Source organism: Gossypium arboreum, chromosome 1, assembly GCF_025698485.1.
Source record: "Gossypium arboreum isolate Shixiya-1 chromosome 1, ASM2569848v2, whole genome shotgun sequence".
In the NCBI taxonomy this organism is placed as follows: Eukaryota; Viridiplantae; Streptophyta; class Magnoliopsida; order Malvales; family Malvaceae; genus Gossypium; species Gossypium arboreum.
The window spans coordinates 113764475-113778225 of NC_069070.1; positions in this window are offsets into that span (position 1 = coordinate 113764475).

Below are 13751 nucleotides of genomic sequence, written 5' to 3' on the forward strand. Positions count from 1 at the left end.
ACGCCACACTCAAATGCGCATGCTTGGCATGCTCTGAACCTGCAAGAAGAAAATAAAAACAACAGCAGCAACAGAGCAGTAGCCAAGAAAAAGAAACAATATTTTTGTACTATCCTTTGGAACATTCGGCTATAAAAAGGCCATTCAAACTGATGTAAAAGGGTTGGAAATTTTTCTATCGAATATACTAAAGATCCATTCAAATTCAAAAAAGATAAGCAAAACTTAACCACTTCGTAATAACAATATCAGCGAGAGATTCAAACAACAAACAGCATACATCGAATACAAAAAACAGAGGAAAATACGCAAAGGGAAACAAGGAACGAAAACATAAATCGGAAGGTGACTTGTTATCTTCTTAAATCTATTTTTTTCTTTTCTTCTTTTCCTCCTCATTTCTAGCATATATATACACATTTATAAAAAAATAAATAAATAAATAAATTTTTACCTTTTCCGGCCACCGCGCCGGCAGACCTCCGGCGACCGTCCAGCGATCGGACCGTCGTCCCTCCCCTGGCCGGAAATCACTCCGGTCTTCCTCCCCCTCCCCTTTTCTCTCTTCTTCTCTCTTTTTTTTCTTTCTCCAGGCATCAAATGATTTTTTTTTAAATTTTTTTAACTTATATAGGGACCCAAAACGCACCGTTTTGGGTCCCCCCCCATTTAGCGAAAACGACGTCGTTTGGCTTAGGGTCGGGTCGACCCGACCCGTCCAGTCTAGGGTCCGCGCGTTTTTGAATGGAAGGGCTAATTGCGCATTTAGCCCTTCCGCTTTTCTGGGGGTTTGCAATCAAGTTTTTTATTTTAATCTGCCCTGTGGTTTTGCCCGAATTCATCCTGGTCCCTCACGTTATGCAGCGTTTAATACCGGATTTATTTCGCTTTTGACCCTCCAAGTTATGCGCGTGTTACAATTAAGTCCTTTTCTTTGTTTTATTTTAAATTGGCCCCATAACTTCGTTTTTATTTTAATTTTAGTCCTTTTCCGTTTATTTTCATATATTTATTAAATGTCCTTGTTATTTTTATAATTAGTATTGTTATTATTATTATTATTATCGTTGTTACTATATATATTGGCATATACTCTTATTGTATGCGTATGTATGTATGTATTCATATTTAGTTTTTTCTAGTTATTTTATTTTAGTATTTTAATGCTCTACTTGTTTTCATATTTCAATACTATTATTATACTTATTATTAATATTGTTATTATTATATGTATGCTTAAATATATGTATGCTTAAATATATATATATATAAACTCTTACATGTAGGTTTATTCCCATTATTTTATTACTTTTATTGTATATGGTGTTTTAATTATATCATATTGTTCTCTTTGTGTCTCAATACTATTACTATTGTAATATACTGAGTGTGTGTTTTGTTCTATATGTATATATTATGTGTATTCTATATTTATACTACGTACATTACTATTTTTGTATTATGTATATATTAAATATTGTGTTATTTATGTATTTTATTCTATAGGTATATATCTCTTATGTATATATATAAGTACATCTTTATGTAATATTATTACTACTAATATTAATATGTTTTGAACATTGAAATTATGTATAATATATATATATATATTAATTATTTATTACTATGTATATACTTCAATATTATTAATTATTTATTTTATCACTACTAGCTCAAATAATATATGTAGTACATTTCCAACATTATTATTACTTATATATGTGTGTGCAAAATATATTATGTATATATTCTTAATATCATGTATATATATTCATTGTTTTCTCGTATTCAATATTATTATTACATTTAGTCGTATTCAATATGTATACCTAGTCCTTTCATTTGTTTATTTATTTCTGTATTCATTATGTCTTACACGTTTTAAAAATCACGTTCTTGTTTCTAAATTAATTTCGATAATCAAAGGCAACATATCGGTTTAATACCAAGTCGACGGTTCCATTGCTATGTTGAGTGGAATTTATCGGGTCGTGTTTACTCGGTATACCCTTCTCAAAAAAAAGGAAATAAAAAATTGAAAGTTTTCGTCTTTTGAATCGGATCACGATTGAATATTACTTTAAACTCATATTTTTGAAAATCAAGACAACACTTGTTTATGAGATACCAATCTTTGGGCGTCGCGAGGTGTTAATACCTTCCTCACAGCAGAATCGACTCGAACCCTAATTTTTCTCTGGACTTTAAAGTAGACCTAAACTCAGCCTTTTATTTGTTTTAATAGGAGATCTAATAGGTGTCCGATCCCACCTAGGAAAAAGGATCGGTGGCGACTCCCTGTTTATTTTAAAAATCAAAATTTAAGTTTTCAAGTTTTCAATAGATCGCCACAATTAGCGACCCGAATCCACAAAATTTTTACGTCGCTACAGCTGGCGACTCCACTGGGGAAGCCTTTTTGAGAGTCGTGTCTGGAATTAAACACGTTTTGTCAAAATTTTCAAATTTCCTTGTTCAAAGTAAATATTTGGTCGTGATCCGAAAATCTCGTTTTCAAAATTCATGCATTTGTATCGTGTTGTAAATATCTCTTCTAACTTATGCTTTCGTGAGTTAACTTGTCCCTCCGCATAGGCATAAGTAAATGTAATCCCTCGAATTGAACTCGTGAGCCTGTGATAGGTTATGACCGAGGCTTCGTGCTGATCTTAGCAGATGATAGTACGAGCAATTCGAGTACTGTCTAGAACCGAGACGCATATAACAAACCATACGAGCTATCCAATTAGAGCCATGCCGAACCTCTGTCCGCTTATAGTCACCAAAATAAGTACACGGGGAAAATGCCTTTTACCTTTCAAGAGAATTGGATTGGGTAGTTTAATTTGTTTTTCAAATTATATTTGTTGTGTTTACTAACCGAGTTTGTTTGTTTTTATTTTTATTTTCATCATGCATCGTAGGCATCATATTAGGAAGGTGTTGATTAAAGGTTGGTTGCCAAAAACGGGTTTCGATGGAGGAGTGAATTACACAAATGACCGAGAAGAATGCCGTAGTGCGGGATGGTCTCTAAAACTCGGAGGGACAAGGGGATAGTCTTGTGGAAAGGTGTCTTGCCAATTTGCCCGAACAAATAACTGTGAATGTTCGCCAAAATAACCTCGAAGATTTGGTTCAAATTTGGAATCAATGGGATTCAGACACTAGAGACATTTTCACTGAGAGGTATGGAGATATAGCTCTCCTGATCACCATCCGTGTAGATGAACAGTTGATTCAAGCCATGGTTCGGTTCTGGGACCCAGCTTATCAGTGTTTCACCTTCAATCAAGAAGACATGACTCCAACCATAGAAGAGTATACTGCTTTACTCCGCATCGACAATGTACAATTTGGCAAAATATATGTGAAGGAGCCTAAGCCGATGACCTTCAAGAAAAGTTAGTGAGACCGATGACATGACCGATGCATGGGCTGAAAAATGATAAAGAAAAAGAACGAAACCATTTGCATTCCATGGTCCTCCTACGAGATTTGACTCGAACCATCCCGACATGCTAAAAGGGTAAATCTATTCGCTTTGGCCATTTATGGTTTGGTCATTTTCCCAAAGGTTCTCGGACATCTCGAAGTTGCGATGAGTTGATTTCTTGAAAGGTTAAAACAAGGAATCAACCTGTCCGACCATCCTAGCCGAGACCTTCGGTCCCCGAGTAGTTGTCGAAGAAAAGGGAGGGACGATTTATTGGATGCGCGATTGCTCAATGTTTGGATTTTGAGTCACTTACGGAAGGTAGGCGCGCCGTTCCATATGTTTTCTAAAACATTCTCCCCGCTAGAAGCTTACCTCAAGAAAGAATGGTAGAAGGAAGTCACCGAGCAACATTGGGTATCGCCTTTCGAATCTTGGCCGAGGATATAACATGGAGAGCACCTGGATCCGTCCTTGATTCGCTATACAAATGTGGAAGCCAAGATTGGGTACCTTTACTTGGGTTATGGGGAGGAGTTGGATACGCTCCACTATTGGTCCAAAGGCAATTTTCTTCGCGACAATTCCTTCCCGCAACTGGAGGATTAGCACAGTTCGAGTTCACTTTCGCGGGTGAAGGATATATGAAGAGAGTCCGAGACACTGCAAAGTCTTGGAAGGAAATTCATTTCATGGAATTAGCTTTGTATGCTGATACCCTTACCCAAGATTACGACATATGGAGGAAGCAACGGGTAAATAGTCAGCAAATCTCGTCAACAAACTACACCATCCAGAATCCTTTCTCGGAGGAAACGCCGTCTGAGCTAGAAATTGCAAGACAAGAATTCGAACGAGAAAAGGCTAAGATGTCTCGGGACCTTAGTGCCCTTCAAGAAGAAAACTATCAACTAAAAATTGAAGTTTAGGTTGAAAGATCCAGAACTAAAAAAGTACGAAGAGAAGCCGAGATTATGAGAAACGACTTAAGGGACCTTCATTTGGAAAACAATAAATTAAGAAATACTATAAAGAATAGCGGGTTAGGCAAGTCGACAGCAGAATGGAAGGAAGAAATTAGCAATATCAAGGGAGGAATGAAGTTTTGGAAGGGAAAAGCAAAGAAAGAGGAGGAAAAGGCTACGCGCGCTGTGATAGAGTTAAGAAGGAAGAACGCCGAGTATGAAATAGTGACTGCAGAATTGGCGAATAGTCAGTCTGAACATCAAGAATTAAAAAGGAAAACACGAGATCTAGAAAATATGCTGCAATCTCGTCAACAACAATTAGATAACCTCCTGAAGATTCTAGAAGAAAAGAGTGAGCAGTACGATAGGGACATTCACGCGTATGAAGGAACTCTCAAAGAAAAAGAAATGCAACTCGACTCCTTGATTAATGAAATTCGCAAAGTGGCTATGCAAGTTGTTCAATTATCAGATGAAGCCGAAGTTCTCAGTTGCCAATTCCCTCCGAGCCGAAGATCGAGCATATCAGAGTTTTTAGAGCAAGTGAAGAAACAAGGCAATGTGGCTAGGAAATTTGTGTAACCGTTGGAAAAATGGAAACTTTGTGTAATAAACTATGTTGATAAATGAAATGCCTAAATATGGGGCTATCTTGAAATTAACACCAATTTTTTGCATTCCTTGCATGATTAACATTTTGACATTCGTGCATTCATTCATGCATTCATCCATACATTGCATATCCCATACTCGGTCGCTGAAGACAAAGTATATAATTCGCAGTTGTAATACCACAAGACTGGAACCACATCATCGGTATAAAACGCGCCGACAAGCTAGAGTGATGGAAGTGAATTCAATGAGAGAATTGAAAGGATGGAAAGGGCTCAAAAAAATTACAAGAGCAAGCGGCCAAATGGCAACAAGAGACGAGAGACCTAATGGTGAGATCTCGAGAGGAATCACTCGAGCAAAGAGATCAAATGGCCAAGATGATGGAGATGATGTCACTCTAGTTAAAGGAAAAGGACCCATGCGAGCCACGACATTGAGGAATCTCGATCAAGAATTCACCACGATCGGGATCCGCTCTATCCCCTGATTCACTCCACCGCCGCATATACAACACGAGAGGGTATACTCAAGGGAACCCACGGCTTGGAACATCGACCTATGCCACCGCTCCACCCACTAATTCGGGCAAGGAATATTCGCGTCAAACCCAGGGGTTAGTCCTGCTGATCCACTAGTTCTAGATCTGGATGACCCAGCAGAGGTAGCCAAGTTGAAATCGGATAACCATGACGCAAAATATAGGAGTCTAGAGGAAAGACTCAAAGCGATAGAAGGCACTGAAGTCTTCTCCGCACTAGGTGCCAAAGAACTCAGTTTGGTACCTGATCTGATTTTGCCCCCGAAGTTCAAAGTGCCTGATTTTGAGAAGTATGATGGGACAAGATGTCCAAAGGCGCATCTGGTCATGTTTTGCCGAAAAATGGCTGGTTATGTGAGCGAGGATAAACTACTCATACATTGCTTTCAAGATAGTCTAACAGGTCGACTCTTGGTGGTACAATCAACTTAGTAGAGAAAATATTCGATCTGGAAGGACTTGGCGTCGACATTTTGCAGCATACAAGCATGTATCGGATATGGTGCCGAATCAGTATGACCTTGCATATGATGGAGAAGAAACCAGTAGAATCCTTTAGACAAGATCGCAAAGATGGAGAGATATCTCGGCCCAAGTGGAGCCTCCACTGACTAAGACTGAGATAACAGTCCTTTTCATCAATACTCTGAAAGCACCATTCTATGACAAGCTGGTGGGAAGTGCTACGAAGGATTTTTCAGATATCGTAATATCCGGTGAACTCATAGAGAATACCGTCAAAAGCGGTAGAATGGAAGGATCAGAAGGCTCAAGAAAAGCAGCACCCGTAAGGAAGAAAGAGCCAGAAGCCCACATGATAGGAACTGAGAGTCGTTACATTCCCAATTCGTATCCTAACCAACCCCGACCTCGAAATTATCCACCCTCGAATTTCTATTATCCCCCTCAAACGCCTTACTACCAAGCACCACATCCGTCCTACCCCGTATACGCCACCAACAACCAAAGACCCGTCACCACTTTCCCACAAAACACGGTACCCACTCAAAGCCAACCTAGAAATGAACCAAGACCAACAAGGCCCAATCCGAAATACAGCAATTCACCCCTATTCCTGTATCATATGGGGAATTGTACCCAAAACTTTTCGAGAAATAGCTAATTTCTCCCCATTACATGGCACCCCTTAAACCTCCATACCCAAAGTGGTACGATCCAAACGCTAGTTGTGCATACCACGCAGGGAACCAGGGGCATTCTACTGAGAATTGTCTTGCTTTCAAAAAGAGAGTTCAAGGACTCATTGACGCGGGTATCTTACGATTCGATAGTGCTAGTAACGCCACGGGAAACCCGTTCCCTAACCATACCGAAGGGAATATGAGTACAGTGGGGAAAGAGGATGAATGGAAGGTCAGAAGATGTGTTGCAGAAATAAGGAACCCTCTGCAAAAAATCTGGGAGGTATTGGTTAAGAAAGGATTGCTCTGTCACTCTGATAGAATTTTTGGAGAAGAAGGTCAAAGTTTTTGCAATTTTCATGGGATTGTTGGACATGACATTCAGTTATGTGAGGACTTTAAAAGGTTACTTCAAGACTGGATGGATAATAAGGAGATCAAGGTCCTTAACAAGAGGGAGGATGCCAACGAAAGAGAAGTATGCGTCTCTGATAGCCAATCATCAAGGCCCCCTTATAGTGCTGATCGACCGTTGGTAATTTATTACGACGCGATGAGAGAGCCATTGAAACCACAGATGGTAATTGAAGTACCGTCTCCTTTCCGTATAAGGACAACAAAACAAGATCTGTGGAGATATGATGTTAATATCGTTACCTTTGGAAGTTGAAAAGTCCAAAGCCATAATTGAAGATGTTGGGGAGGTAGGTCATTTTACTCGAAGTGGACGTTGCTATTCTAAAGAAGTTGAATTGGTAAAAAAAAGTAGCGACTCGAAGCAAAAAGGGAAAGCAGTGATGCACGAAGTCGAAGTCGAGTAAGAAATTCCACCCGTGCAAGAAACTAAAAAGCCTGTGAATGAGGAAGAAGCTCAAGAATTCTTGAAATTTATTAAGCACAGCGAGTATAGTGTGGTGGAACAATTGAGTAAGCGACCAAAGACGAATCTCGCCTATCTCTCTTGTTAAATTGAGCCACACCGGAATACTTTATTGAAAGTGTTAAATCAAGCTTACGTGGCCAACAACATATCTGTCGAAAAGCTTGATAGGTGGGTAAACAATTTGAATGCAGACAACTTCATCTCTTTTAGTGATGATGAGATACCGCTAAATGGTAGAGGTTCGGTGAAAGCGCTGCATATCACGACCCGCTGCAAGGGCTACATAATACCGAACGTACTCATCGATAATGGATCAGCGTTAAATGTTATACCATTGGCTACACTTTCCAGGATACCGATGGATTTGTCATACTTAAGGCCCTGTCATTCCACGGTAAAGGCATTCGACGGGACGAGGCGCGAAGTCATGGGAAAGATCGAAATCCCTTTGGAAGTGGGCCCTTACATTTATGATGTCGAGTTCCAAGTCATGGACATTACACCCTCTTATAACTGTCTTTTGGGAAGACCTTGGATCCATTCTGCTGGAGCAGTCCCATCATCCCTCCATCAAAAGGTGAAATTTATCATGGATGGCTGTTTGGTCACAGTCGAGGGCGAAGAAGACATTGTCACATCTATTTCTGCTGATGCGCCATACTTGGAAGTAAGCAAGAACGCAGTGGAATGTTCCTTTCGATCCCTTGAATTCGTCAATGCCACTTTCATCGCTGAAGAAAACAAAATTCCGACGCCAAAACTGTCGAGAAATACCAGAATAGGTGTCAAGTTGACCTTGGGAAGGGGAGCTCGTGCAAGAAGAGGTTTAGGGAGACATCTGCAAGGAATAGTTAGGGCTTTAAAGCCAGTGCACCACAAGGCCCGATACGGTTTGGGATTCCAGCCTGACATGCGTCAAAGAAGAAGACAGTGGAAGAAAGATCAAGAGAGAAGAGTTGCAAGAACTTTGGGCCGAGAACCAGAATTGGAACCAATAGAGTACCTTCCTTTGTCAAAAATATTTACATCTGCGGGAATGATGTACCCTGGACAAGATGATCCACGAAACATGCTGGGGTTAATTGAAAGGGGTTTTCAGAATGTCAGTATAAATGTCATTGACAAAGAAGCTGGTGCAAGTAAAGATGTCTCAAGGATACGCCCTTGCCCTCCTGGTTTCATGTTGAACAATTAGACTGCTGAAGAGCTTCCCATAGTTTATAAGTCTTCAGAGTAATGCTAAACATTAACCTTCTATTGTGTCCTTAGATATAATAGAATTCTTTTGTAAGAGCTTGCATTCGCTCTTTATCATTTAAATGAATATCGATGAAGATGCATTTTGTCACGATTTTTCGCGTTATCACTAATTTCATAATCATTTTCTCATTTCATAGCCTATCCTTACATTTGCCTCATTGCCATGACATAACATTTTGTTTGTTGTTTCCAATACTTGGATGTCCCCCTATAACTTCATTTTCCATTCAACTTTCAGGTGCTCAGATATTGACGACATGAATAAGCCCGTTACAAATCTTGAAATTGATTTTGAGAAGGCTATTTGCTTAGGAGAATTTGAAGCCGAAGAAAATGCTGAAGATTATGTCTCGTCTCCTGAATTGTTAAGAATGGTAGAACAAGAGGATAAACAGATTCTGCCTCATGAAGAATCTGTGGAAACAATAAATTTGGGCACTGAAGAGAGGAAACAGGAAGTGAAGATTGGGACTTCTATTTCAGAGAGTACTAGGCATAGTTTGATCACTTTACTCCTCGAATACAAAGATGTTTTTGCATGGTCATACCAGGACATGCCAGGGCTAGATGAAGATTTAGTGGTCCATAAGCTCCCATTAAAGCGAATGCAAGCCCATCCAAAGAAAAATTAAGACGGATGAGACCAAATCTTGTTGAAAATAAAGAGGAAGTCAAGAAGCGGTTGACGCGGCTTCCTACAAGCCTCCAAATATCCGAATGGGTGGCTAACATAGTCCGGTACCAAAGAAAGATGGAAAAGTAGGAATGTGCGTGGATTACCGCGACCTGAATCGAGCAAGCCCAAAAGATAATTTTCCCTTGCCACATATTGACACGTTGGTGGACAACACAGCAAAACATTCATTGTTTTCTTTCATGGACGGATTCTCGGGGTATAATCAGATCAAGATGGCCCTTGAGGATATGGAGAAAACTACCTTCATAACAATATGGGGAACGTTCTACTACAAGGTGATGCCATTCGGGTTAAAGAATGCTGGGGCAACATATCAGAGGGCTATGGTAACGTTATTCCATGATATGATGCATAAAGAAATAGAGGTCTACGTCGATGATATGATTGCTAAATCTCGAGGAGAAGAAGAGCATGTAGTGAACCTCAAGAAGTTGTTCGAAAGGCTGAGAAAATTTCAGCTAAAGCTTAATCCAGCCAAATGTACATTCGGGGCTACCTCGGGAAAGCTGCTAGGCTTCATTGTCAGTGAAAGAGGTATCGAAGTTGATCCAGATAAAATAAAAGCCATCCAAGAATTACCACCTCCGCCCATGCAAAAGGAAGTTAGAGGATTTTTAGGGAGATTAAACTACATCGCTCGATTTATCGCTCAACTTACCAACCAATGCGACCTAATCTTTCGGCTTCTTTGAAAACATAACCCGGGAGAATGGAACGAGGAATGCCAGGTGGCCTTTGATAAGATAAAACAATATTTGTCTAGTCCTCCAGTGCTAGTACCGCCAACTCCTGGAAGACCATTGATATTGTATTTAACTGTGTTCGAAAGTTCAATGGGTTGCATACTGGGGCAACACGACGAGTCAGGAAAGAAAGAAAAAGCGATCTACTACCTCAGCAAAAAGTTCACTGAATATGAGGCAAAATATTCGTCCATTGAGAAATATTGTTGCGCTCTGGTTTGGGTAGCTTGGAGACTTAGACAATACATGTTGTACCATACGACATGGCTGATTTCAAAGCTGGACCCGATAAAATACATGATGGAATCGCCGGCACTATCAGAAAGAATGGTGCGATGGCAGATCCTCCTTTCGGAATATGACATTGCCTATGTAAGTCAGAAGTCGATAAAAGGGAGCGCAATAGCTGACTTCTTAGCAACTCGAACGACAGAGGAATATGAGTCTTTAAGATTCGATTTCCCAGACAAAGACTTAATGTGTATCACAGAAATAAAATCCGAGTCATCAAAAGAGAAGTCATGGAAGATGTGCTTTGATGGTGCGTCAAATGCGTTAGGGCATGGAATTGGAGTAATCTTGGTATTACCAGACAGGAATCATTATCCGTTCACCGCAAGACTAAACTTCTTCTGTACCAATAATATCGCAGAATATGAGACCTGTATCATGGGGCTTCGTGCAGCTATCGAACGAAACATCGAGATCTTGGAGGTGTACGGGGACTCAGCCCTAGTGATTTACCAAATCCGTGGAGAGTGGGAAGTGAGGGACTCAAAATTGATTAAGTACAGCGATTTAGTGGCTGGATTAATCAAGGAATTCAAAGAAATAACTTTTCATTACTTCCCACGAGAAGAGAACCAACTGGCGGATGCCTTGGCCACTTTGGCTTCAATGTTCAAAGCAAGTAAAGAAGCAGAAATAATGCCCCTCAAAATGAGCATATATGAGGTCCCTGCACACTGTTGTAGCATCGAGAAAGAGGCAGACGGACGGCCATGGTTCCATGATATCTTAGAATATATCAAGAATCAAAGCTATCCCGAACAAGCGAATGAGAACGACAAAAGAACAATCAGAAGAATGGCAGCGGGATTTGTTCTTGATGGGGATATCCTGTATAAAAGAGGAAAGGATCAAGTACTTTTGAGATGTGTGGATGATGTTGAAGCTAGAAAAATACTTGAAGAGGTCCATGAGGGAATCTGCGGAACACATGCCAATGGTTTCAATATGGACAGAAAGATCATGAGACTCGGTTATTATTGGCTGACGATGGAAAGTGACTGCATCAATTTTGCAAGAAAATGTCACAAATGTCAAATCTACGGCGATAAAATTCATGTAGCCCCTTCGCCTCTTCACGTCATGACTTCTCCGTGGCCTTTTGCTATGTGGGGCATGGACGTTATAGGGCCAATTTCTCCAAAAGCATCAAATGGACATCGATTCATTTTTGTGGTCATCAATTACTTCACAAAATGGATAGAAGCCGCTTCATTTGCCAATGTGACTAGGACTGCAGTTTGCAGGTTTTTGAAAAAAGAAATCATTTACCGGTATGGTTTGCCTGAAAGAATCATTTCAGATAATGCCACTAATCTGAACTGTGACAGCCCTAAAGTGACCATAGTCAGAAAGCGGTTTCGGGACCGCTAAACCGAGTCACCGAAGTATTTGAATATGATATTTATTGTCTAAAGTATGTGAATAAGAATGTGAGAAAGTTTTAGGCGTCGATTTAGTCGATTGCATGTGAATTTAGTTAATAGGACTTATGTGTGACACTTTTGAAAAGTGACAGGTTAATCTATAAGGACCTATTAAAGCATGTAGTGAAAACAATGGTTTTGCATGTCAAATACTCCTTTTTATACATGGTGGCGGCCATGATGGAGCATATATTAGAATATGTGGTAAATCTCCATGAAATGGCCATTATTTTATGCAAAAGAAAGGAAATAAAATAAAAGAAATACTAAGTATAATAAAAGAAAAGAAGAATGAAAGTGGGATGAAAAAAACAAGAGGAAATCGGTTCTCCTTGGCCGAATAGAAAAGAGGAAGAAGGAGATGAAGCAATTTGTCATCTTAGGCAAAAAAATTAAGGTAAGAAAGTTTATGCTAGTTCTTGAAATTTTAGTGGATATTGAGTGAGATATCAAGTTATTTTTGGTAACCCATGTTGAAATTTTGATTTTGGATTGAGTAAGGTTTTCGGCTATGGAGATTAATAAGGGTGATGGTTATGTTTCATGCTAAATCTAGATGAACAATAGTAGTTGCTTACACCTTGATATTTATGAGTTCCTTTCTCGGTTCTACCTTAGATCCATGGAGTATATTTTCTTATTTATTTGGTGTTGATGGAGGTTTTGGCCATGGGTAGAAAAAAACTATAGATTTTGAGATTTATGTTAGAAGCTAATGAGTGAGAGTTGGATGAATATTATGAGGTTAAAATTCATGGGATTATAAGCTTGTAAGCTTGAGGATGAAATTTATGCTTTGTGAGGGTAAATGGTTTAAAAGGAGCATCCGGCCATGATGTAAGAATATGATGAAGTGATGTTAAATGCTTTGAATATTGAGTATGAATCGTTATAAGTTGAATTTAAAGTTTGTTAAGTTGTCCTTGTCATTGCCGAATGTGTGTATAGATAAAGAAAACTTGTTAAAGTGCTTAGTTAAGTGATATTAGGTTAATGATAGGTGTATCGGGTCATAAAGGTGTACATGAGGAAATGTTAGATTAATTGTGTTAAATTGCTCAACGTGATTAAAAATGCGTATGACCATTTTGTATTTGAGCTAAAGGTGGCCATATGACCTATCAAATTCCTTGTCATATTCGGCCATAAGCTAGCATAATGAGACTTTAATAAGTTGAATTTGTTTGAATTAGCTCAAGAGCTTAGAGGACCAAAGTTGGATAAGGGAAGGAAAAAGTGATCGAATAGCCACCGAAATCGTTCGACCACATCCGAGGTAAGTTTTAAGCGATTAATCGTTGAGTAAATTCAATCATAATAGGACATAATGAGTTGATTTAATAAGATATGATGTGGTCATGATATGTCTTAAACCCAAATGGTAAGTTCATAAGTGTTTGGACTTGGAAATTTAAGAGTAAATTGTAATAATTTGCTTGGACAGCAGCAGTAATGTGATTTTAGAAAATCACTATAAATTGTTGGTGTGGAATTATAGGTTGAATAAAATATGTAATAAAAGCTTAGTTGGTCTAGTTTCTTATAAAAGAGACCGTGGAAGCAAAGAAATTTCCTATAAAGAGATATTTAAAGTTGTGTGGGACAGTGTCGGAATGACTCCGAAATCCCCTGTTCTGTTTTTGGAAAATCATTATAATTTGTACAAAAATGGTTATAAGATAAGATTTATATGCTTAGACTCCTTAATGAGTCTAGTTTCAAATGGAATCAAATAGAACACATTATGAATT